Below are 26,965 nucleotides of genomic sequence, written 5' to 3' on the forward strand. Positions count from 1 at the left end.
TCAAAATGGAGTTTAGAACATGGCATACCTACATCAAAAATGAACTCCATGAAGAAGCATATGATCTATCAATTTGATGAGCTTTGTCTTTTAGCGGTTTTGTCTTATTAGGCCTCTGTCTCATCTATAAATTGTCTTTTGTAATATTTTTTATGTAAAGAAGTCCAAGGGACACATGTGGAATATGAAAATCCACACTTTGGAATGTAATGAGTCATATTAGAATATGAATGGCTATAGAATTCAAAGAGTCATGAGAAGCTCAAGAGTCATTGTATTTGTTATAAATAGCTCCTCATAACTCAAGTAAGGAGCTTTTGGACCAAGCTTTTGCCGGGATTTTGGAAGCCTAGCCTTGGATTCTCTTGCACTATATAGGAGATAGATTATTCTTTGGAGAAAAAAGTGGTGGCTTCATCTTCCTCTATTGGATACAGTGTTTCACTCAAGTAGCAATGTTCTTGGGATCTAACATTTATAATCAGAAACTCAATGAGTCGACATTTCTTCACACATGTATCATGTATATAGTTGGACTATTATGGTTATGTGTACGGTATATGTTTCTTTATTTACATGCTAAGTCAATGAACTATTTTGTTGCTTGGTTATGGATGTTATTGAATGAATGTTGTTATGCTTTAATGATTGTTCTTTATTATGTGGACTAATTTGTAGGTACACAACAAGTCTTTCTCTTTACCCCCGCCCCCACTTTAGGATAGTACTATTACTTTTCTAACCGATGGCTCGTTTCCTTCACCATTCATGGAAGTCTACCTCGTACACCTTACGCCAAGTGTTTCAAAAACTGACATCCTTGTTGACCCAAAGAAGCATTGTGTTCTCTTATGTCCTATTGCAACCAAGGAATTTCATTGGAAAAACATTCCAACAATGGCTAGACCATATGACCGGATGGGACTCTTACACCAAATGGTGTGAGGTCTAGTTGGGACCTTACATCGGGGATATCCCCTTGAAATGATTGGCGAGATTTAGAACCATCAACATTTATGGTGCTAGAAGGAGGGTCAGATGACAAGCTGAGCCTATGAAGTCTATTTGAATCTTTTACATTTAATGGCTTCATCCCAAATCATAATCCCAAGTGTTTTAAAAGGCCTTTGGATCTTTCAATCCCCGTGGACTTTTTACATCACTTTTCATGATTTAAATTTGATGGCAAAGGTACAACAACCTTCCTTGGATATGTTGTTGAATTTGTTCATTTTTTCTTCTTGAATGGTGTTGATTTGGAAGAAATCGTTGCATAGTTGTTTACCCTTACGTTGGATGGCCATGCGAAGTAGTGCCGTTATTCTTTACCCATTGCTTCTATCACATTTTTTGATCACTTGGTTAATAATTTTTATCAAGTTTTTTATAAATATCAATATCAAGATGTTATTGATGAAATTGATCAACATAGAATGGAATTGACTAAATATCTTGAGCATTTTTTTTATCGGTTCCTTCATCTTTGTTATCAGTTTCAAAATGAGGACATGGAATGGAAGTTCTTGGATGAGGAGTTTCAATTCTTAGTCTGGATGTCAAGGAAATATTTTGAATCAGTTCCTTCTGATTAGGAGGAATCTCCACTTCTAGAAGAAGAATCGGGTATGCTCTTTTCCCTATGTCCTCTTCCCTTTGATGTTATTTACATTGGACCTAGACCAGCTATTGAATGGGAAGATCATATTCCAGATGAAGAACTCATATTTCTTTCACATATCTCATATGATGGTGATTCATCTGCCTTTGTCAATCAACCATATTTAAATATTGATATTCCCCTTATTGATCTTCCACCCATTAATCAAGATGAACCCTTGAATGATCATGGCCCCGATGATTTTCCTCTCTCTGAATTATATCGTCATGATCGTTCAAGTAATCTAGAGGAACCTTTATTCCCACATGAAGATTTGGATTTGTCGAAGTTTCAAAATGAGTCTGACACAATTGTCGAAGATTTTATTTCAGGTATATTTGCTTTCGATCAAGAAGATGATATGATTAACATTAAAGAATTTTGCACTGGTATTGAACATCTATCTTCTATTGAACCTCATGTTGAATTCTCTTTTGATGAACCACAGACCGTGTTGTCTGAGAATTCAAAATCAAGCCAGGTAATTAGGGAACTTCAGCCAAGGTTGATGGTTATGTCAGTTCCCTGTCACCCTAGAAATGTTTGTGATTTCGGTCAGTTTTTTATTCCTACATACCTTCTTTGTTGATATCAACACAGGGGATGATGATCCCTTCTTGAGTGATGCTTCTTTTATTCACTTAATTTTTTTTAACCCTTAGGGAAGGAGATTTAATTTGACTATTGATCTTCCACCTCTTCATCCCATTACAAGCAAATCTCAAATCTGTAATAAATATTTCACACCATCCATCAAAGAATCTCATGTGCACGACATCTTATATTGTGGTCAACCTTGTGATATGGCTTATTAAATGGATTTTTCCTTGTATGGTATTTCTTGTATGTCTTTCCCTAAAGGTTGCATCCACAATCCTATTTTTGATTCATTAGGAAAACCTTTTTAGTTTGGGAACATGTTTCATAGCTTGTACTTGCATATGCGTTATCGAGTCATATATTGTCGTAGGAATAGTATTTATTGTTTTTATGAAGTTCCTTGTGTGGTATAATAGTCTATTATAATACATCATTGTAGTTACACCTCCTATTTCAATCAGTCATTGCAGATAATATCACAGTTCCTCTTCTTCACTGCATTGCTTTTTGTCTTGAATTTACATGATCATATATTTCAGTCTAAAGGTTAAGAGCAACTTCTATGGTTGCATTGGAAATTCCACTTTACATGATCTAGCCTTGAATTTTTTAGTTTAGGTTAGGCTAGGCTACATGTATTTAGTTGCATTGCATTATCCTTTCATATTTCATGTTGCGTTTTTACTCTTTTGGTTTGAGTAGTATTTGAATAAGTTTGTTTTAAATTTGGGATGGATTGGATAATATTTTGTGCAAGGCAAGTCGTAGAAGCCCGCAGTCATTATCTTATCTATCACCCTCTTCCTTGATTTGGATTACATCTTTCAAGTTAGTGATTTTCTGATAGAAAATAAGATCCTTCAACTGAGAAGTTGTAAGCAAACCATGAAACCTATATCTATTTGTGTGTTCTCATTCCCACACTTAGCTCTATTATAAATGTTGTGTTCTGGCTTATTTATCTGTGTGGAATAAGATAAGGGAACAAATTTAGTGATTAAAGCATCAGAGGCCTAAAACCTATCTTTTAAGGAACAACCTCTTATGCTCTCAATAAGTTGGGATTTCTCTTTTACCCGTTGAAAAAAATAATAAGTGCCTATGCACAATCCTGAAAGATAAAAGAAAAATTAAAAGCGTGAAAGAAGAGAAAAGTTTCCAGCGTAGGGAGGTGAAGAAAGAAAATTTGTTGGGGTACTATCCAGGCTTGCTGGTAGTGAAGAAATGTTTGTGTTTAGGAAGCAACTCCATTAGGGCACTGTCAAGGCCTGCTGGCAACAGAGCAATTCCAGAGATGTAAAACCCTCACTTTGAATATTTTGTTTTATCATACTATAATACCCTTACTTATGTCGATGGGATATTGATGTCGCTTGTTTAATTTCTATGTTACAATGAGTAGTGGAATTGCGAAGGCTATATCTTTAACTGGGTAGAGTGGAGAGTTGAAGGTAACTCATTGATTAAATCAATACTTCCTGGAGAAATGATACTTTGTGCTTACAACAAAACCATTTCAGAGAAGTCGTGGTCTTCCTAGTGTGCCACCAATGTTGTCATTGCGATAATGACCCTCCAAAATTTATACCCATGTCAATTTTGGAGCCTATATAATTGTCATTTCAAGCCCCCTTGTGTCGTCATGTGGTTTTATTTGATATTTTGTGTTCTTAATTTCACATCAGGCTCCTAAGTCTATGTTTCTCAAGTGTCGCCACTTAACCATTAAAAGTGTGTAAGTTAGTAAGTTGTGGTTAGGTGAGCTCATGATTTTTTCTAGACATAGAAACTTGCCTTATAGTCATGCACATACTCAAAAAGCACACAAAAGTAGAGAAAAGCAACCAAAAGCATGAAAATATCTCATAAAAGTAAAAAGCACACTCAAAGTTGACAAATGCTTTCACTTGAGTTAAGCACACTTATTCGGGTCAACGGAATGCACCCTACTTAGGCACACTCCTTCAAGATGAGAAAGTGCACCCTCATTGGGCACACTCCTTTGTGATGAAGACTTGTGCCATATCCAGTTGTATGCATGATCCAACTTGTTGCATGAGGGTGCACTCCTCGAAAATAGGAGCAACCTTAACTTACCCTTAAGTGATTATTTCATGTGACGACAAGTGGCACCCATGCATGGATCTGTTTTTCATGTTGATCTCTTTAAATAAACTTAGCTAATCATTCCCTCATCATCATTTCATCTAAGCACATAGCTGGAAAATCATCAATAAGCCTTTCATCAATCAGTGCAGCAAGTAAGTTTGCATGATCAATATATACTGCTTTTTATCATTTTATTATCAAATCTTACTTTATTTGTTGTCGATTTATTGTTTACAGTGTATTTGTTGGTGTTTTAGCTGGATCTTCATCTTGAAAGTGTTCATTTATTGTCGCATGCAAGAAACATTTCATATTCCTGAAACTTTTCATCTTCCATCATGCATGTGACAATAACTATAAAGCCTTGTGGACCATTCTTCTCCTCATCTTATCATTGAATTCTACTTTATGTACTTTTTTCTGGGCTCTTTTTAGGTAGAGTGCACTTCCTAAGCTCGAAGCTCCTTTATTCTAAAAAATTACGCCCTGTTCAAACTAGTTTTCTTCACATGTGCATGGGTGCATCACGAAGCTTTTCCCTTCAACCTTTATGAGTGCTACAATGTGCCATCTTTTCCTTAGGGTGCATGGGCACATCAGGAAGGCACGAAGCCTCATCTTTCAACCCTTCAACATTTGACAGTGCACCCTCCTTCGTCTTAAGTGCATAGGCACACCTTGAAGACCCAAATATCCCTTTTCCTCATCCTTAGTGTACTTGGAGTATGACAGTGCACCTTCCTTGACTCTGAGGAAGCATGGATGCATAGGGAAGACTTGAAGTCACTTTTTATCATTTCTTCAACCCTTCAAGGTGCTATAATGGGCCCTAGCTTAATTTTTCCTCTTTCTTGAGTGCATTAGCACAACACGAAGCCTCGAATGACCATGCATGTCCCTTCGTGCTTTGAGAGTGCACCCTCCTAGTTTGCATGTGTCTTTTTTCTTGCATGAAAGTTATGTTTGGTTTTCGTTCATATTACTTCATGATCTATCATCTATGTTGAATCTTTGAATTTGATTTACATGTATTGTTGCATATTTAGTTTTTTTAAGTTGATCTTGTCACTATTAGTGTGATTCCACAAATAAGTGTTTGTGCTACAAGTGTTAACATTGTGTTTTCATATGTTGGAGACATGTCACCATGAAAAGTAGCCTCAAAAGAACTTTTAGGAGAAAGATTTGATGAGCCACTTGAAGTTACAAATTCCATCATTCCTATATATGCAAACACTCAATTTTTTTATTGACAAGACAATAGAGGTTACCAGGAGCAAGATCTACAACACATTCGTGTAGGAAAAATTTCCTGAGGACTTAGAAGATGTGTATGCATGTATCAACATCAAGAAGTCCATGAAACATAAGATCACATGTACATACCTAGTCATGCCATGCACATAAGTTGTTGAATGGAAAATCAGACACATGGATGACTCTCACCTTATGCTATGCAGTGAGAGTGGCAGTCACCCTGCCACCTATTATGGTGGGGATATGCAGATGTATTAAAGATTCTCAAGACCAATGATCATGTAAATGATTCCTTTTACACAATATGGTCTACCCTTGACACGATGGATGTTATCAAGAAATGGTGTTAAGAACTTGCCAATTTTCGCCATCGCCCATCAATAGTCTATCTGACAAAGATCTTAAGAGATGTATATTAGTATTTGGTAGATATGTATTTTCAGATGTTTGGGTGTAATAACGATGAGGTATTCCAAGAGAAATGGATATATATGCTCAATCTAGTGGTGAAACATGGAAAATGTTTCAATTGGGTGGATATATTATCATATGAATTGCAGCAACATGTGGGGCAGGTCAAAGCATCTTTGCAAGCAAATCAAGCTCCAAAATTTTACATGTTTTTATATCTCTTGGATGGTATATGTGCATAATATGTGTTTCCAAATCTATATTGGAACTAGACTCCTAAAGAGAAGTTCCCATTTTATGTTCATTGCATGGTGTTTTCAGAAGGAATCTTTAGAGGCATGTATGACAAATTGGCCAAACACTTATTTGTAGCCATCGTTCATCTAATATTTGAGATCGATCCACCATGCATGACATATCAAGTGAAGGAGTCACTTCAAGATATTTCATATTGGTTTATAGCTCTTGAGGGAACATGCATCTGATGCTTCGGATGCCAAACAACCCCTCATATTATGCTGCAATATGTGATGAACAAGATGGTCATAGAGGAGGTGGAAAATTAGTTGGACAAGGGACTATCGGGAACCCTTCAAAAGAGGAAGAAATACCTATTTCCATTAAGGATCATATTATATGAATTGAAGAGTCACAAGACATTAACAGCTGAAACTAAAGGGCTAGGCCGCCTACACTATGCCACCAAATAATTCCATGCATATGATCACAGGCAAATTGTTAGGCAACATTGTGAAAGGATTGGGCATAATACAAGGTATTCATCAATATTTTGTCCAAAGAATGAAAATATAAAGAACTTGTATAGTGCCAGAATGAAGACACATCTAGCAATGGATAACAGTTCACCTCATGATCCTCTAGCTCAAGATTTGCAGGAGCAGGAACACGAGGGGGAGGAGGAAACAACACCTCAAGTAAATAAGTTAGCTCCCTGGAAAAGGATTAGGTACTCATCAAGTGAGAACAACATAAAATAGAAGGTAAATCCTTTAAACACAAGAGCTACACAAACAGGGCCAAAGAGAAGAGAAGTGTAAGAAGACGAGGACGAAGAGGAGAGTGAGTAGCAGGATGAGTTGCTTGAGAAGAAACTAGTAGAAGAAGAAGAGATGAGACAGATAGAGGAAGAATAACAGAGGCGGTCTCAAGAGTAGGAAGAAGTGTAGAGGTTGGAAGAACAATTGACTCATGAACTAGAGGAGGAGTAGCATGAGGAAGAAGACACCACCCATCCCATGGATGATGAGCCCAGTACTCCGGGTGAACAATCACTCATAGGAGGACATATTCCATTCAACGAGATGGGGATTACACCTCCTTCAGTGAATTGAGTCATGGATATATGTAGCATAATGTTTGATCAGTTGAAGAAGAGGATCATGCAGCAAAGGCATAGATAATTCCCACAAGATCCTCAGAACCTAGTCTCAGTAGAAATAGAAAAGGTGATTATCTCCAACATTAGAAGAAATCTGATGGTATTTGTGGTGGAAAATGTTGCATTTGCTACAATGGCACAAGAAAAAATAATGTAATTTCTCAATGATAATTCCAGGTTGAGAAGAGAATTGGTTGTGACAAAGCAACAAGTAGAACATCTCGTGGTAGAGAACCAACGATTATCATCACAAAGTACCAATACCACGGGATAAAAGTCATCCATGCTTGAAGAGTTGGGACTAATGGAGGATACCATGGCATAAATATACAATGAGATGATACTTATACATCAGGTCATGGCTCCTCTCATTAGCATTCAGAAGAATGCTCAAGAAGCAGTGAAACTCCTAAAGCTAGAAACCAGAGAAGTGGACTAGATGTAGAAGTGGACTTCCAAATATCCAGATCCTCTGTGGCACTTGGAAAAGACGTATAAGCTCTCTATAAAAATAGATAGAGTGCAATTGAGACTCCACCTACATAATTACTTTCATTTGGGAGCATAGTTAGTTAACACTATGGTTGTGTAAAACCAACTGCATAATGGGTTAAAATCTCTTAGACAGAAGCATGGGATGCCCATCATTGGATCTCTTGAAGCAATAAGAGGCAAGGGGACCATCTTTCAGGAGATCAAATATTACATTGAACAAATCAAGAAAGCAACAAAACAAGAAGCCTTGGAAGTGACTAAGGATGTTATTCAGTAGTATGCCTTTGAACTAATCTAAGTGCACATGAAGCTCTCTTGGCTATGGAATAATTTTTGGTCAAGCTCCAAGAACATACTATTAGAAGCATTGAAGGTGAGGGCATGCTACAAAGGAGACTTGCCAGACTAGATCAAAGCCATCATAAAGTAGTTTAGAGTATGGCACACCTACATCACAAATGAACTCCATGAAGAATCACATGATCTATCCAATTTGATGAGCTTTGTATTTTAGTGTTTTTTTCATATTAGGCCACCATCTCATGTGTAAATTGTCTTTTGTAATAAATGTTATGTAATGAAGTCCAAGGGACACATGTGGAATATGAAAAGCCACACTTGGAATGTAATGAGTCATATTAGAATATGAATAGTTATAGAAGTCAAAGAGTCATGTGAAGCTCAAGAATCATTATATTTGTTATAAATATCTCCTCATAACTCAAGCATGGGGCTTTTGGACTAGGATTTTGTCAGGCTTTTAGAGGCCTTGCCTTGGCTTCTATTCCACTACATAGGAGATAGATAGATTATTCGTTGGAGAAGCAAGTTGTGGCTTTGTCCTCCACTATTGGACACAATGTTTCACTCATGTAACAATGTTCTTGGGATGTGACACTTATAATTAGGAGCTCAGTGAGATGGCATTCCTTCACACATGTATCATGTATACAGTTGGGCTATTCTGGTTATGTGTATGATATATGTTGCTTTATTTACATGCTAATTCAATGAACTATTTTGTTGCTTGTTTATGGATGTTATTGAATGAATGATGTTATGCTTTAACAATTGTTCTTTATTATGTGGACTAATTTGTAGGTACACAACAAGTCTTTCCCTTTACCCTCAGGTCCCCCTTTAGGATAGTACTATTACTTTTCTAATTGTAGGCTCGTTTCCTTCACCATCTGTGGAAGTCTCCTTCATACACCTTACATCAAGTGCTTCACAAAACTCACATCCTTGCTGACCCAAAAAGGCGTTGTGTTCTTTTATGTCTGATTGTAACCAAGGCATTTTATTGAAAAACCATTCCAATAGTGGTTGGACCGTATGACTGGATGGGACTCCTACACCAAACAATGTGAGGTCTAGTTGGGACCTTACATCGGGAAGATCCCCTTGAAATGATTGCAAGATCCAGCACTGTCAGCATGATATAAATCATTATTATTTTAATTTATTTTAATGTGACATGCATATTATGATTTTTTAGTGAAACTTTTGTTTGTACTTTTATTCTTAAAACAAAATAATATAATAGGTTGAATCTATTTATTATTTTTATTACATTTTACTTTTAATTACTCTTTCAATTGAGCTTGCATTTAAATGGTTATACTCATTTACAACAATCACAATATCTCTTCCATGTTAGACTCTAGAGCACTTTTAATTCATTTTGTGATCTCGATTACAATAAAACAATTTATTGAATCAATTTATTTTTTTCATTATTTTTTATTTTTAATATTTTTTAAATTACTCGACATTTAAATGTTTACACTCATTTACAACTATTATAACATCTCTCCTATATTAAGTTGTAGAAAGTCTTTGAGTTTAACAAGAACATTCATGATTTCTGTGTAATTAATTTTATTTTGGTTGATATTTGATTTTTTCTTAAAATTAAATAATATTTCTCTATATAAAATTAAAATAAGTAAATTAATATTTATTATATAATAAATTAAATTAAAATGAATTAAATTATTACCAATTTATTTACTTATTTATATTTGTATATCTATATTAATAACATATTTATTTATTGAAAATATCATTTAATATTATTAATGAATAATTAAAATATTTATTATAACATCATGATATATTAAATATTAATGCAACATCAAACACATTAATTGAAAACTAAAACATCAAAATTAAATATTTTTTACAAACTCCCCCAAAAAAGAAAAGAAAAAAACAGATTCGTTAAGCTCCTTGTAAACTTCATAAAAGCGTAGGTATTATATTCGACAATCATCAATATTGAACTAAATCATAATGCTCCATCTAATTGTCTCCAAACCATTATAATTTCCAATATTCACAAGCTCTTTTTAATTATTTTTTTCTATTTATTATTGTTGAGCTTTTGTTTATATCTTCGTTCTGAGTTTTTTATTTTTTTTTTTAAATTTGTATGGTATAATTTTTTTAATGGAAAATTATAATATGTTTATTATTTTATTTTTTTAATTGTTGGATATATTTTTAGTGGGTTTAATGGTTAAGAAAATGTGTTTCTTCTTAGAAGGTTACAAGTTTAAATCCAGAGGTGGTAAAATACCTTTATCTTCTATGATATTTTTCTCCAAAAGAGAAAGATGAATAGAAATAGGACAACAATGTTACTAGAGATTACCAAAATGGTAATTGAGCCTCATTCCAAGTTGATTTTCCCATTTGGGTTTCTAGAGTAAATATGGTGCCTAATGTATCTCAATTTTCTCTTAGATTTTTTTTAGATTATGTTTTATGTACTAGTGTTGATTCTACATTTTAATGGCTACTCTGAGGATTTCAATACTTTTTGTGTTAGTTATTAAGATTAAAACTTAGTTACCTCTATGCTTTGGAAGTTTGACTTCATATGTATCAGTTTCATGGCTAATATCTTTCCCAATGGATCTCTATCCTCGGCCATTCGATGAATTGGGAGACGAGAAATCAATGGCTTCCATTTTGGAAATACAATGCAATTACAAACTACTAGCACAAATTCCACATTAGATTAGTCAACTTCCTTGATTGGATAATATTCCTCTTTGCTCGTATTCTTTACCTCTCATTGGGTCAACCTCGTAGTGGTATGAGATTACTTTCAGGTTTGAAGAATGGAGATGAAATTAGAGGCAGAGTAGGAAATAAATTCCTAGGATGAGTTTATTCCTTCTTCATATGTCGCAATTGTAACATCCCTCATTAAAAATCCATGCAAAAAAATATAAGGCAACAGTTGATGGGACACATATTCCAAGTTGAATGGTGGGGAAGACATCCTAGTGAGTGTACATTTTGTTTATTATAGCCAAAGAAATTGGCAAAGGAAATGGCAATGGCAAAGGAAAGGAAAGAGGCATTAATTGGCATTTTATTATGAAAATAATGGAAATTAGGAGAAAAGGAAGCTGAAAGGTCACAGGTTGCATGTGAGGAGGAAAATGAAGAAAATAGAGCCCTCATTAATAAAAAAGATTTTGAGGATCAATGGGCAAACGTGGTTAGTGTATCTTTTAGACAGTGCAATTTTGGAGCTCTCTCTCTCTCTTCTCTCTCTCATACTCTTGAATACTTAGATTTCTCTTGGAGCACTCTTGGAGGGTGTGGAATACTTGGATTTTTGGAACAAGAAGGAAAAGGAAGAGCAGGAAAGTGCAAGAGGACATTGGGATCATCAACTACAATGGATTTTGCTTGCAGGTACTGAGTTGCATGTGTGTTTTCCTCACTAGTTTTGGCATGCATGTGGTTTATTGGTCATGATGTGTCATTGGCATAGAGGGTGGTCGGGATTGATAGTGGATTTTCCTAGCCTTGCCATTTCCTGGATAGCCATGGTGTTATGGGTTTACTTCTTTATTTTTTTCTGGTTGGTTCTCATGTTTCCTTTAGATTGGGTTGCGTTATTAGTCTTGGAGCCTTGGTTGGAAAAATGCTATGGAAGCCCTGTAATGAGTTGGGTTAAGTTATTAGTCTTGGAGCTTTGGTTGGACAAATGCTCTAGAGCCTTGTAACAACTTGGGTTGAGTTATTAGTCCTAGAGCCTTTGTTGGACAAACACTCTGGGGCCCTTGGTGGGTTGAGTTACTAGTCTTGGAGCCTGGGTTGGACAAACACTCTGGAGCCCGGTAAAAGTTGTGGGTTGAGTTACTAGTCTTGGAGCCTTGATTGGACAAATGCTTTGGATCCCGATATAAGTTGTGGGTTGAGTTACTAGTCCTGGAAGCTGAGTTGGAACAAACACTCTAGAGCCCTAGAAGGCTTGGACAGAGACCAACCAGATGATGGTTTTGTGGTGTCTGGCCATGAGGTAGAATCATTGTTTGATGGGTTGAGGTGGATGGCCTTTGGAAGCCCTGGATGGTTTTGGATTGATGTGTTCTATGAGTTCCGACATTTATGCTTGGAATATGGCACGCGGGTGAATGGTTGAAGAGACATGTGTATCAACCATTCTATGGTCAAGTGGAACGTGGAAGTCCCATACCGGGTTGGATTTTTCATCACTAATATGAGGTCATTTCTACTTGTATTTCTGTGAGTATTATATTGGTTTATATGTGGATCAGGCCTAATGGATGAAACTACAACTAAAGTGACAAGGAAATAATGCCTCATAGCGAATCTCAAATAAGTATGAGACCCATATGCTCATATATGTTATTTACACCTGTCGATTAAATATTATTGATATGTTTGACGAAAAATCATGGCTAGTCGGGGTCCATTTAAGGTCTTATTCAAATAATTGCTTTTGCACTGTCATTTCCTTGTTATTTTACTGTTCTGAAGATGTCATCAAATTCTAGGCAGTGACCTGGGCTCTAGGCTTGAAAAAGTGGCTTACAATAGCTATGTATGGATCTCATCATGTTTTTACTTGTAAATGAATGAACAATGTATCAATGGCCTAATGGATGAAACTACAACTAAAGTGACAAGGAAATAATGCCTCATAGCGAATCTCAAATAAGTATGAGACCCATATGCTCATATATGTTATTTACACCTGTCGATTAAATATTATTGATATGTTTGACGAAAAATCATGGCTAGTCGGGGTCCATTTAAGGTCTTATTCAAATAATTGCTTTTGCACTGTCATTTCCTTGTTATTTTACTGTTCTGAAGATGTCATCAAATTCTAGGCAGTGACCTGGGCTCTAGGCTTGAAAAAGTGGCTTAAATCCCGGGGACGCAGGCATATAACTGAGAAAAATAGTGCCTAGACACTAGATTGCAAGCTTGTGAGAGCATCCAAAGGTCCCTAGACACTGGCATGCCCATGTCATGAGAGTTTCCAGAGGTCAAGTGGTCCAAAATATTAGTGGGACCCAGGGGCTGGTTGGAAGAAAGGTTGGATTGGTTCCTAAGGGTCCTAATGTTGATGTTGGATGTATGTATGGTGTGTTTTTGTTGGTTCCACTTCCTTAACATGAATTAGGAGGTCGAATCATATCATATTGGCCTCTCGTCGCATGTTTACCTTGGGTGGACGATTGCTTGGGTAGATGTGGGAAGAGGGTGTTACAGAGTGGTATCAGAGCATGGTTCACCCCTCAGACTGGATGGGTTGTGTGTTGGTCATGCATTCATGTCAGTTGCATATGTGTTTCTTATGCTTGTAGTCCATGTGCTTGTTGCATTTTCATGGTGTTGATCATGGTTGTAATGATGTCGCCATGTGAAGGTTGACAACGTTGTTGTGGGATGTGTCGTCATGAGTGTATGGTGGTATATGTACTTGTTTTGCATGTCGATGTCTATATGTTATTCATGCATTGTCATGGTGAAGGTTGTTGTGCATGAGGTCATTGTATGCAATTAGGTCATCATGATGATAATGGTATGTTATGATGTTAATGTGTTGGCTGAGATAGAGCAAGAGACGCAAATCATTAAAGTGAAGTTGCAACATTGGACCTCAGGGCAAGAACATGTAGTCATGTAGGTTTGTATGTTGGGCATGCCGATATGTCAGTTAAGGATTTTTATATTCATTATGGTTATGTGTATGTATTTCATTCTGTGGATGTTATGGTTACATACATGATAGATGCTAGTTGATTAGTGTAGTCATATGCACATGTGTCGAACATTCATGAATGATAGTAACCTAGGGTTGTATGCATTGTTATTTTTATTTTATGTTAGTTAGCTTGATGATTAGGTTATATGTTTTTGATGAAAATGATATATAAGTTGTTGTTGTTATATGATAGTTAGTTTGATGATTATGTTATATGTTGTTGATGAGCATGATATATAACTTGTTGTTATTATATGCTAGTAATTTGAGGATTAGGGTTATTACATTAAGATCTTGATGTTATATGTATCATACTAAGATGGGTTGGTCTATGCAAATGGTTAGGGTTATGAAATTCAAGTATGAGTTAATATGATGTGATATTATGTTGTATTAATCTAGACTGATTGTGCATATGTGATTATTATGTGCGAATGATAATTGCTTATGAGTTTATGATGTGAACATGTTAGCTAGTGACTATTATGGATATCATGACCTTATTTATGTTTGAGTTGATATGTCATGAAGTTATATCATGTTAATCTAGATTGATTGTGCATACAATATAGCCTCCCCTGAGGTACATTAAGGTATGAGTTTTCTTGTGTCATCTACTTGGTGCTTGAGTGCTTGATTATGTCATGTATTTGATGTTTGAGTGTTTGATTATATCATCTAGTTGATTTATTTAACATGGTATGTTTACGAGCTGGTTGAAAGTTTGATGAATTGCATAATATGACTATGCGTATGTAATAATTGCATGAAGGAATGATTTTGTTCTAATATGGTTGTACTAATACATATGTGTTGAGACAGTTGATATGTACATGAGTGTAGTAGGTGACAGTTGTAACATTATGTCTAATGACTATGAGTTGACTATGGATTATGGCATGATTGTTAGTCTTTGTAAAGGATGATTTCAAATTGATAGATATGATTGTCTTGATATTTGGAACATGTGGTTTACATGTGTAAATAGTTGCAGGGTAACATGTTTGATATTAGCATGATAAGGTAATAATTGATTTGTTTATATAACCAACAATTGGATGATGTGATAGTGCATAATAAGACTTAATTGCAGCGAGGTAAATGGTAAAAGAAAAGGAATTGGGTAAGAACTCCTTTAACCATGTTTGGAAACCCTAATTCCAAATGAATGATTGCTTTGCATATAAGAAGTATTCCTAACCCTAATTTTTCTAAAATTATGTGGATATGTGTTATTTTCATAGGGTCCATGTATTTGACAGGTATAACAATTGGTGTCTAGTTACAACTAGATCTGTTTAGGGAATTAGAGTCCCTTGAGACATGGCACATATGTGTTCGGTTACAAGGAAGTGTTATTGACAAAACAAGATAAGGTAATTGGTACATTGTTATGTTTATTTATGCACTGAAAGTTATGTGTTTATGGTAGTATGATACAAGGGATTACATAGCAAAATAGATTGCCATAAAATTCTAAAGAAGGATTAGGTTCATATTTCCTTTGGAAGCACTGGGAACCATGGGGATTGAGTCATGGAGTCTATTGTCAGTATTGTTATTTTGGTAATTTCATGATTTATTGTGCTTGATTGTGGTTTTGTTTATGTCTGGTGTATGTACATACCGCTTTGTTTGTGGTGTCATATTGTTATTGGTTTCCATGGTTTTATCTTGCTTGCTTCTTGGTATTGCCTTTTATGTTTTGAGAGTCTGCGGAATTGGTTGGGAAAGAGGAAAGTTAATGGAGCTCGAGAAGAGCTTAATAAAACCCAATAGGTAAGGTAAGATGAGGATGAAGCTCAATGCATGAGTAAGTGCAATAGAAGGTAAGACTATTACAATCGGATGGACTGGTTGGGTCCATTGTGGTAAATGGATGGTGGTAGTAGAGACATGAGAAAGGTAACTAGAAAACGTACTTGGTGAATGGATTTGAGGCGTCATATGCCTTGGCTATTTTGGGAACTGTTGTTCTTGATGTTGCACATGTGGTGCACACGTAAAGGGAGTTCTCTTAACCTTGACCTTATGATATCTAGTAATCATGTTATTATCATTATTATGATGATGTTTATATACATATGTATGTGTGTATGTATGTTGTTGTCTGAAAATATCATGATTGTTTTATGCTAATTTTTATGTATATGTGTCTATGTATCTATGTATCTATATCACTGTCTGACAGGGTTGTCAGGGATCATTATTGTGGAGGATGAATGGAACAAAGAGGTTCCTAGTCTTACGAGGAATCAAGTGGAAGAGTAGTCATGAAAAATATATGAGGTCAATATCATGTGGATATGAATTGATATTGTATGCTTGTATTATGCCTATGTTTATGTTATGACGGGTAGCAGTGAGGGATACATTGGTGAAATGAAAGCAATGTTGTCTGCAGCATGTTGGGACAAGCATGGATGGCAGAGAGACACTGAAAGCAAGGTTTCTTGGTGGAGATAGTGTAGTTTTGTATGTGTGGTACTACTGTTGTGCATATGTTGTATATGATGTACATGTTGCATCTGTTATGTTGTGCGCATGAGGTGTTGTGTATATGTAGTGTGTGTACATGTTGTTTTATGTAATGTTATGTAGAGGGTGGTACAGATAGTGTTATGTGAATATTTCATATGCAATGCTAGGTATATATGGTGCTACGTACATGTTGGATATGTAGTGTTGTGTACATATTGTATTGTGCGCATGATGGATATGCAGTGTTGTGTGCATATGGTGTTGTGCGCATGTTGGATATGCAGTGTTGTGTACATAGGGTGTTATGTACATGTTGTATACACAGTGCTATGTATATATTGTTTTATGTACAAATGGTGTGCTGTGCATGATTGTACAAGTGGTGTTGTGAGCATGTGGTGCCGTGTATATGTTGAACATGTGGTGTTGTGTACATTTCTCTCATGTGATGTTGTGTACATGTGGTGCCATGTACATGTCGTGCATGTGGTACTGTGTACATGTGGTATTGTGTACACATTGTATAGGTGGTATTATGTACATGTGGCATTGTGTAGACGTTGTGCATGTGGTGTTGTGTACATGTGATGTTGTGTACATATTGTGCAGGTGGTGATGTGTATAGGTGGTACTGTGTACATGTGGTACTAGTGTACATATGGTATTATGTGCATGTCGTACATGTTATGGTGTGTACATGCAGTACTATGTATGTGCATTATGTAGTTGTGGTATCCTGACATGCGTACTAATTGTGTTGTACTATGTAGTACATGTACTGTGTTGTGTTGTACACCAGGTGTAAGTACATGTATTGTGTGATGTTGTACATTGGGTATAGATTTATGTATTGTGTTGTACATTGGGTGTAGGTGTATGTATTGTGTGGTGGTGTACACTGGATGTAGGCATATGTATTGTGTTGTGTTGTATACTGGGTATAGATGTATGTGTGGTATGTTAGATGTAGTTGCATGTATTGCATGGTGTTGTATGTGTGTGATGCACACTATGTGTATGTGCACATGGTTGAAGAGAAAGAACTGGGCATTTGTTGCATGTGGAAACTGATGCAGAGTGTGTACGGAATAAACACAAAGTTAGAAGCTAAGGATTGATTAAAGGATAAGTGTCCATATTTTATTTCATTTTTATTATGCATGTGATTTATGATTCTGTTTTATGATGATTACATGTGATCTATGATTCTGGTCTATGATGATTACATGTCATCTATGATGGTTGTGTTCTGAGCTAACTTGATGTGATATGTTTATACATGATGATTTGGTAAAAGATGTTAGTTTGACTTATTTTGACATGAAGCGAACATAATTGCAAGTGTAACTTATTTATGGGCCACCAATGTGGTATGATTTGAAGTTATTTCAATTAACTTTGATTCTAATGGGAATTATGTGCTTGATACGAGAAAGCATGAAATTCCTGGTTGGGTGGTCGAAACTGACGAGAAGCATTAGCATCAATAGAAAAAGGAATTGGAAAATGCAACAGTATGCTGGTAAAGTATTTAGGAGCAGGGCCATTGTGGGAAACTAGTACCCAATAGTGTCCATTAATTTCCATGAGAATGCTATGACCAGTATGATGGTTTTAAGGTAGGGATATGCCTTGGTTTTTGTATCTTCTGATGCGAGGAAGCCTTGTCAAGGGATGGATTTCCCGATATGGGTGTGCCAACGAAACTTGGAAGGTGTGTGACTGCATGGAAGGGGGTGACCAGATTTCCCGAGGGACTGTGTAGCAGAGAAGAGAAGGTCGGGGATGGATTTTTTTTTGGTCATTAGCATTGCCAGAAGGAATCAAGTGCACATAGGGAGTGCAACATGGAACAATGAGTCGATAAATGTTCATTGGGAGGACAAGTGGCGCAAGATTATAGCATTGCACATTGGATGCAGCCTTGACTTTGACAGTGGATTATGAACTTCCTAGGAAGGAGGTGAATTATGGTATTACTTTAAGGGTGGAGGTGTGAGCCTTTGGATTCCATTAGTTCAGATGTAAGCATCGTATCCTTTTATTTGTTGGTCAAGCAAATGTGCATATGTGTATATGTATGTATTGTTGTAAATATTGTATCAAGTTGGATTTATAAAGCTCCATAGATAGTATGATTATTTGCTGGTTGAAGCAAATGTGCTTAAGTATATGCAGTTGTTATTGTATATACCGTAATGAGTTGTGTTATAAATCTCCAATAAACAATATTTTTGTCATGTTTTAGTGGATGGTCATTATAAATACTGCAACAAGCTATGATATGAAGCTCTATGGTGTTAGAAAATTATATATTATAGAGCAATGGAACACATAAAATATATTGCAGAAATATAAACACAGAAAACACATAAAAAACATAAACAAGAGAGACACAAATATACATGATTCACCCAATTTGGGCTACGACCATGGAGAAACAACCAGTCCTACCTTTTATATTATCCAACAAATTGATGCGATACAACCTACAATAGATCCGTTGTAATTCCCTCTTTGCTCTCACACAATATCCTCTCTCTTTCTCACTCTGAATATAGATCTACATAGATGCAATACAACTCCCTCATATATAGCGAGGGGTTGCCTTCTAGGGAAAAAAACCCTGCACACTAGTTTCTCCATCCCTTTTACCTCATATCCTTGTGGCTGCTGCATATATATCTCTTCCTACAAATCCTCGTGGAGAAAGGTTGTCTTTACATCTAACTGCTCAAGATGCAAATCTTCAGCTCCTACTAGAATTTAAATAGTTCTGATTGAAGTCATTTTAACAATAGGGGAAAATATCTCATCAAATTATATACCCTTTTTCTATGCAAACCCTTTTACACAAGTCTATATTTATACATTTTTCTACCTCCATCTTCTTCCTTCAACCTGTAAACCCATTTATTCTGCATTTCTATTTTACCTGCAGACAACCTGAATAAGTCCCAAGTTTGGTTATGTGCTAAGGAGTCCATCTCTTCTTTCATGGCTTGCTCACACTTCTTCTTGGTTTCTACCTGCACTAATTCTTCATAACATTCTGGTTTAGCAGAATCAGTCAACAATACATAGTATAATGAAGGAGAGTATTGTTTAGGGGGTCTACTTATCCTGGTAGATCTTCTAACACCACTTTCAAGTGTTTGAGGTGCTTTTTGCTATTATGGTTTTTTTTTATTTTTCTGGCTGTTGATCATTATGATTTTCCAGGCACCTTCACTTTTTCTGTGATCTCATCAAGCACTGTGTATTCTCTGTTTTATTTTTCCTGTTTCTTTTCCTACATCTGATCCTTATACAAAACCTTTTCATTGAATATTACATCTCTGCTCCTAATGATTTTGTGTTTTTCATAATCATAAAAGCAATAACCAAAATCTTTAACACCATATCCAATAAAGGTACATTTCTTTGACTTTGCCTCAAGCTTTGTTCTATTTTCTTTATTAATGTGGACAAAGGCTTCACAACCAAAAGTCTTTAAAAATGAGTAGTTTGCCTGTTTACCTATCCATGCCTCCTCTGGAATACCACCATCTAAGGAACTTGAAGGACCTTTGTTTATTAGATAAACAATAGTATCTACAACATCTGCCCAAAATTGTAAAGGAAATTTTGCATGCAATCTCATGCACCTTGCATGCTCCATGATTGTCCTGTTCATCCTTTCTGACACACCATTTTCTTGTGGTGTTCTTGGAACTATCTTCTCTATGTGAATTCCATTCTCTGAATAGTACCTATCAAATTCTTTGCTGCAATATTCACCTCCATTTTCTGATCTGAGACATTTCAACCTTTTTCCTATCTCATTTTCAACCAAAGATTTCCATTTATTGAAAGTATCAAATGCATCAGATTTATTTTGAATACAATAAATCCATGTCTTTTTGGTTGCATCATCAATAAAAGTAACATAATAACGAGAGCCACTGAGAGATGATACCTGAGCATGTCCCCATACCTCTGTATGCACAAGATCTAATTTTTCACTCTTCTTTTCTTTCCTGACTCTGAGGAATCTGACTCTCTTCTATTTTCCATAAACATAATTCTCACAGAATTTTAAATCAACATGCTTCAAACCTAGCAACAAATTTCTTGAGTGAAGAATCTTGTATCCCTTTCTCACTCATGTGACTAAGCCTATGATGCCACAATGTCATATATTCTCCTATAGAGGTTAAAGCATTAACAAAATTAGAAATATCATTGCATAAATACAATGTACCAACCTTTTCTCCTTTTTCTATTACCAGGGATCCTTTAGTGACCTTCCAGGTTTTATCTGTAAAAGTAGTCACACAACCTTCACCTCCCAACTGCCCTGTTGAAATTAGATTTTTCTTCATATCTGGAACATGCCTTACCTCCTTTAATAGCCATTTATTTCCATTCTGTTGTTTTATGAAAATTGTACCCATTCCAATGATTATATAGGGTTTATCACCACCCAATACCTGTCCAAAATCTCCTTGAACATAATCATGAAAATGTTTCCTATCAGGTGTGGCATGGAATGAGGCCCCTGAATCTACCACCCAGGCATCAATAATATTTTGTAATTAAAGAATCAATGCATTTTGCAACACATCACCTGTCACATTCACTTCATGATTTTTTTCTTGCTGCGCGTCTTCTTCTTTTCCCTTTCGAGACTTGCAGTCTTTCTTCAGGTGTCCTTTCTTCCCACATTTCCAACACACTATCCCTAATCTAGACTTGGATATGCCTTTCCTTGACTTAGTGCAATATCTTCAACTCTTTCCTCTTTCCATTTTTCTTCCCCTAGTCTCTGCAATCAAAGCATTACCTGATGTCTCATTGGAACTTTTCCATCACATTTCCTCGCTAAGGATTGCACTGATAACATCATCAAACTTTAAAGTACTAGATCCAGAGACAGAGTTACTAATGTCCATAACTAAACCATTCCAACTTTATCGCAATGAACATAGAAATAACAAAGCCCTAACTTCATCATCAAAAGTTACCCTGCATAACTTAACTAGCTGGTAACTGTATTAAATTCATTTAAACGATCAGCAACATATCCACCTTCTGACATCTTCATATTAAATAAAAATTTCATAAGAAATACCTTATCTGAGGCCGAGAGTTTTTCATATAGTTTGGCTAATGCCTTCATTAAACCCTTTGTTGTCATTTCCTTTAAAATATTAAAGGCTACCAACACCGCTAGGCACAACCGTATTGTTCCAAGTGCCTTTCTGTCGAGAATATCCCACTAGGTGTCTGTCATACTCATCGAATTCTTTGTCTTTCCGTTCAATGGTAGGTACAAATATTTCTGATATAGATAATCTTCCATCTGCATCTTCCATAGCTTGTAGTTTTGTCCATTAAATTTTTCGACCCTAAACCTACCATCTTCCGCCATTGCTCCCACTTGAACCAGGAACCTTTCTCTCCTGCGAGTTTATCAGTCAAATAGACCTTCGGCTCTGATACCAGTTGTTAGAAAATTATATATTATAGAGAAATGGAACACATAAAATATATTACAAAAATATAAACACAGAAAACACATAAAACAAGAGAGACACAGATATATGTGGTTCACCCAATTCGGGCTACGTTCACAAAGAAACATCCAGTCCTTCCTTTTATATTATCCATCAAACTGAAGAGATACAACCTATAGCAGATCACTGTAATTCTCTCTTCGCTCTCACACAATCTCCTCTCTTTCTCACTCTGAGTATAGATCTACATAGATGCAATACAATTCCCTCATATATAGTGAGGGGTTGCCTTCTAGGGAAAAAAACCCTAAATTAAACATAACTTCTACCGTCAGATCTCCACCTAATGAATGACCCAGATTGACTACGAAATTACAACATTTTACAAGGAAATTTTACATCTATTTTTAGCTTTGGGGGCACTGCCCCCGATTCCCCACCAAGGGGGGTCTCCTAAAGATCATTGCCACCCCCCCGAACCCCCCTTGCAACACAAATATTACGGGCGATGTTGCCACCACATTACGAACTGGGGTCCAATGCGGTGATACCTTTGAATAAAGAAGATAATCAGGCTCCACACCCAACATATGGGAAGTATGTTTTGTTTTCAACGATATTGCTATTTATAAGTGTCATTGAACACATAGGATAGTGTTACCAAAGGGGGATGGTTCTGTAACAACCCTGGTTAAAAATCCATGTAAAAAATATAAGGCCACGGTGGATGGGACATGTATTCCAAGTTGAATGGTGGGGAAGACATCCTAGTGGGTGTTCATGCAGTTTATTATGGATAAGGAAATTGGCAAAGGCAATGGGAAAGACCTTGGAAAGGCAAGAGGCATTAATTGGAATTTTATTTATGAAAATAATGGAAACTAGGAGAAAAGGAAGGTGAAAGGTCACAAGTTGCATGCTAGGAGGAAAATGAAGAAAATAGAGGCCTCATTACTAAAAAGGCTTCTAAGGATCAGTGGGCAAGCTTAGTCAGTGTAGGCTTGGTCAGTTGAGTTTTGGAGCTCTCTCTCTCTCTTATCCCTCTCACACTCTTGGATACTTAGAGTTTTCTTGGAGCACTCTTGGAAGGTGTTGCATTGTTATAGACATTTTTGTGCCTTGCATCACTGAGCATGAAATGTCAATAATCAAGGGATCCAAAGTCCCTAAACATGTTGTTCCTACCCCTAGAGGAACAAGGCCAGCAAACCACAGCAATTCACAAAAGTTCTCCACCTGAAAACACTAAAAAACAAGCCAATTCTGGATCATGTCAACTGCTCCACTGAGCATCTGCGCTGAATGTCAACTGCTCCACTATCTACCTGCGTTGAATGTCAACTGCAACAAAGGCTACCTGCGCTGAGCGTAACTGGACAAGTGGCAGGCTCATTTCTCAAGGTGTCAATACCCAGGAAGCTTCCAAAATGACACTTGGGTCAGGGAATTCGACTGGTGATGAGTAAGAGGTTCTAAATCTCCAAGTGGAAGCAAGAACCTCCAAGTGGACTCAAGAACTGAAGTGGGAGAGGACACTAGTTAGTTTCATACCAGCCTCAAGCTGACTCATCCTCTCTCCAAAACTCCTATATATAGATCTCTCTCCATGAGGTCAAGGGAGGCTGGAATATTGTGATTGCAAAGAATTTCTGTTGGATTGTGGTTAGATCATTGGGTGTTTATGCTTTGAAAGGGGCTGAAGAAGGAATTCCATTTTGTTGGGAAGGAGATGCTGGGTTGGAACCCTATGGGTTGTATCTCTTCCTGAACCTTGTTTATCAATCAATAAAGCTTCTTGGTTCTTTCCTATATGCTGGTGTTTATTGTATGATTTGCATTAGTGTATTTGATTTACTTCTAATCCTGAATCATTTATGAATATGTATATTTGCCTTTGTGTTGTGTCCTTCTCTCGTTGCAAGTAGCTGTTCTCTTGTCATAGGTAGCTGTTCTCTTGTGATCTCGTAAGGAGGCGAGTAGCTGTGGACACCCAAAGAGGAGAGGATCTAGATCGAGGGACAACCGGAAGATAACGGTAAGTCTACCAATCTCCTCTCTTTCATATTTCATAAAGGAAGAAACCGAAGTAGCTGTATTCGTTTGTTGCTAAGGTACTGTCACAGCTTAGGTGGATAGGATCGTCCTGCATAGGCATTTTTCCCCACAACAAATTGGCGACTCCACTGGGGAAGAACTTTGTTTTAGTCATTTTGTTTGTGTTTACATCATTGTTTACCTCATAGACTCAACAACAACAATCGAACTGCTTTTCAAAGTAGAATGTTGCTGCTTTGATCCTTCACTGGGTTTTTGTCTATGATCTCAACAATGGACACACAAATGACTTGATGATCCTTTGTGATAGTCTTTAGTACCCTCTCAAAGCATCCCTCTGTTTATACCTTGCTTGTGTTTCTGATTTGGCCTGAAACAGTTGATTTTTGAGCATTTTATGACCCGGAAACCAAGAGAAACGAGAGTTTCTCCTTTCAGCGCAGACACTGTGAAGGCAGTCTGCATTTCAACGCAGGTCCCGTGAAGGCTACCTGCGCTGAATGTCAAATTGACAGTGTTACACTTGCGCTGAACCAGTGTGGCCTTGTGCAGCTGGGGTTCCTTGCTGTCTTTTTTGCCCTGTTTTGATCTTTGTTTTTGCTGCCTTTAACCAGCATAGGTACCAATCTGATTACCCCTTTTCTTTGCTTGAATTCCGCCTCATTTTTGTACAAAAAGACTATAAGTGTTTTTATGTGTTTGTGGCGTCATTTACAGTTTTCCTTTGCATGAGCGAAATAGTCATCCTGTAGCCTTGATTCAGATCTAATTGATTGATTGATTGTGATCTTAGGAGAGAGTTCATTGGCTGTTTGCAGTTTGATTATCATTTGCTTTTGCTTATTGGTTTGAATTTGTCACTTTTAAGTGTCGAAACAAGTATTTCTTTTGAAAAATCGCAAAGTGATTGTAATCTCTTCTACCCTTGCTAATTTTGGAAAAAGTAAACTTGTTTATTTTCAGTCATTTAAAAGCAAATTCAAAGTTGTGCAAAAAGCTTTCTTTGTAGGCATTTATACTAAGAAAGTGAAAACAAACACCTGCATTGTGCATTTGCATTTTGATAAGTTTGCATGTGTGATTTAGGAAGAGTGCATTAGAGTGTGCTGATTGCTCTTTGAGAAAAGATAGTCACTCTCTTTTCCCTTAGTAGCTAGGATTTTCAAAGTTGAAAGATTATAAAGCTTGCTTATCATCTTAGACTGCATTTAGGAATTTGTACCAATACATCTCGTGGTGATCCTGAAAGACAAACTTTAAGAAGATCAACTTAAAATATATTGAATGAACCTAACAACGCTTTGCAACATAACGCACAACATAGAGATCTAGGTAGAGACGTGTTCCGGCGTCGTTAAGCCTAGTGACTGTCGATCTCTAAGAAGGTGGGTGATTCCTCTTGAGGGACGATAGCACTAGTACGGATTGTGCTCCCACGTACCGTCGCGTATATATTGGGAGACCCCTATAGGCATATATCCTTTATCCTTAGGAAGCCGTGTCGGCTGCCCTACTGATCGCAATGCAGTGAACACAACATTCACGAAGATCGACCACCCGTACCGTAAAACGTATTCTGTGGTTTTGCGAAAAGTTTGGCACACCCTCTGCCTAGATCTCCAGAGCAGTTTCTTTTGGCCTTTTTCAAACTCTATAACAGAAAAAGTCCATCCAAGTATTTGTCACTTCGGGCTTGTTAAAACATCGAAGGAGACTAGAGTCATCTTTAGCTTTTTCTCGACTCTTTAAAAGTGAAAAAGCAAGTTGTGTCTAAAGCGTCGTTAACAATTTATTTTAAATGGAACAATCACCCTTATTCCCGCGTTGATCTTTAGGTTGAAAAGATGGAGCACACCAAACAAGGAGTTCCCCTTGATGGAAATCCTAGTCCTTTCTCCTCTTGGGGAGATGTTGGTGCGCCCCACATGGCCACATTGTCGCTTCCAGGACTGACAATTGGCCTACCAGTATGGCTCTTTTCAACCAATGTCATTCAGAATACCACCATTCCTGAACAGTCGAGTCAACAGTTAGATCAGACAAGAGTTGCCCACCAGCCTTCCACTTCATCTTCCTCTCCTCCTTCCTCTTCGCTTGATGGAACTGGTCGTTCAAAGAACCGGGTTCCTAAGGAGAAGAAGGAGAAGAAGAAGAAAGAAAAGAAGCAGAAGGAGCCTAAGGCGACTGGGGGCAAACAAGCGTCATCTAACAAAAATCCACACACAGCACTCGTAAGGCCTAAATCGCCATGCGTCATATGCAGGGGAGACCACTTCCATAGAGATTGTCCATGTATCCCCCGGATACTAAGAGACTGGTCCCCCCGTTTGCACAATTCGGTAGCATCGACCTCTGATAGCCATGTCGATTGTTCACCGTCAACTAGTGGGAGTGAAGCTCCAGGACAGAGCGGGAAAGCTAAATTTCCCTGCAGACTGTGTGAAGGCGATCACGCCATCCACCGTTGTCCCTTCTTAGACGAGGCGAAAAGAGTTCTGGAAGATCGCCCGATATTACGAGCGAATCTTCCTCCTGGATATCAAAAACTCTTGCCAAGTCCCTCGCTAGTTGAGAATCCGGTTGACCCGCCCAGGTGGTCAGCCGAAGCACCTGTCATCGAAGATGAACCGTCTGAATCCATACCTGACGAAAGTCTAAAGGTTGAAACGGCAGTTGACCCGGTTTTGCCTTCAGAGGCTCTATCTTCGAATGACGCCATCACAGAGGAGAATAAAGACGACACCGTCCAAATTCTCTTCATCAGCACTGACTCTGATGATCAAGGGGGCAATGCCGCCATTCCTTTATCGCAGGAAGGAAGTTCATCAGAGCGCTATCCGGCCGTTTACTCGGTCCCACCACCAAGCAACCTGGTTGTGTCCTTTGACTGGAACCAACTAGGCAGACCCCGCTTGCCAGCTAGCATACCATTCAGAATTATTGTCCAAATATACAGAATG

The sequence above is a fragment of the Pinus tabuliformis genome, chromosome X (genome assembly GCF_031772625.1).
Source record: "Pinus tabuliformis cultivar Carrire ecotype Pingquan chromosome X, CPIR1, whole genome shotgun sequence".
NCBI lineage: Eukaryota > Viridiplantae > Streptophyta > Pinopsida > Pinales > Pinaceae > Pinus > Pinus tabuliformis.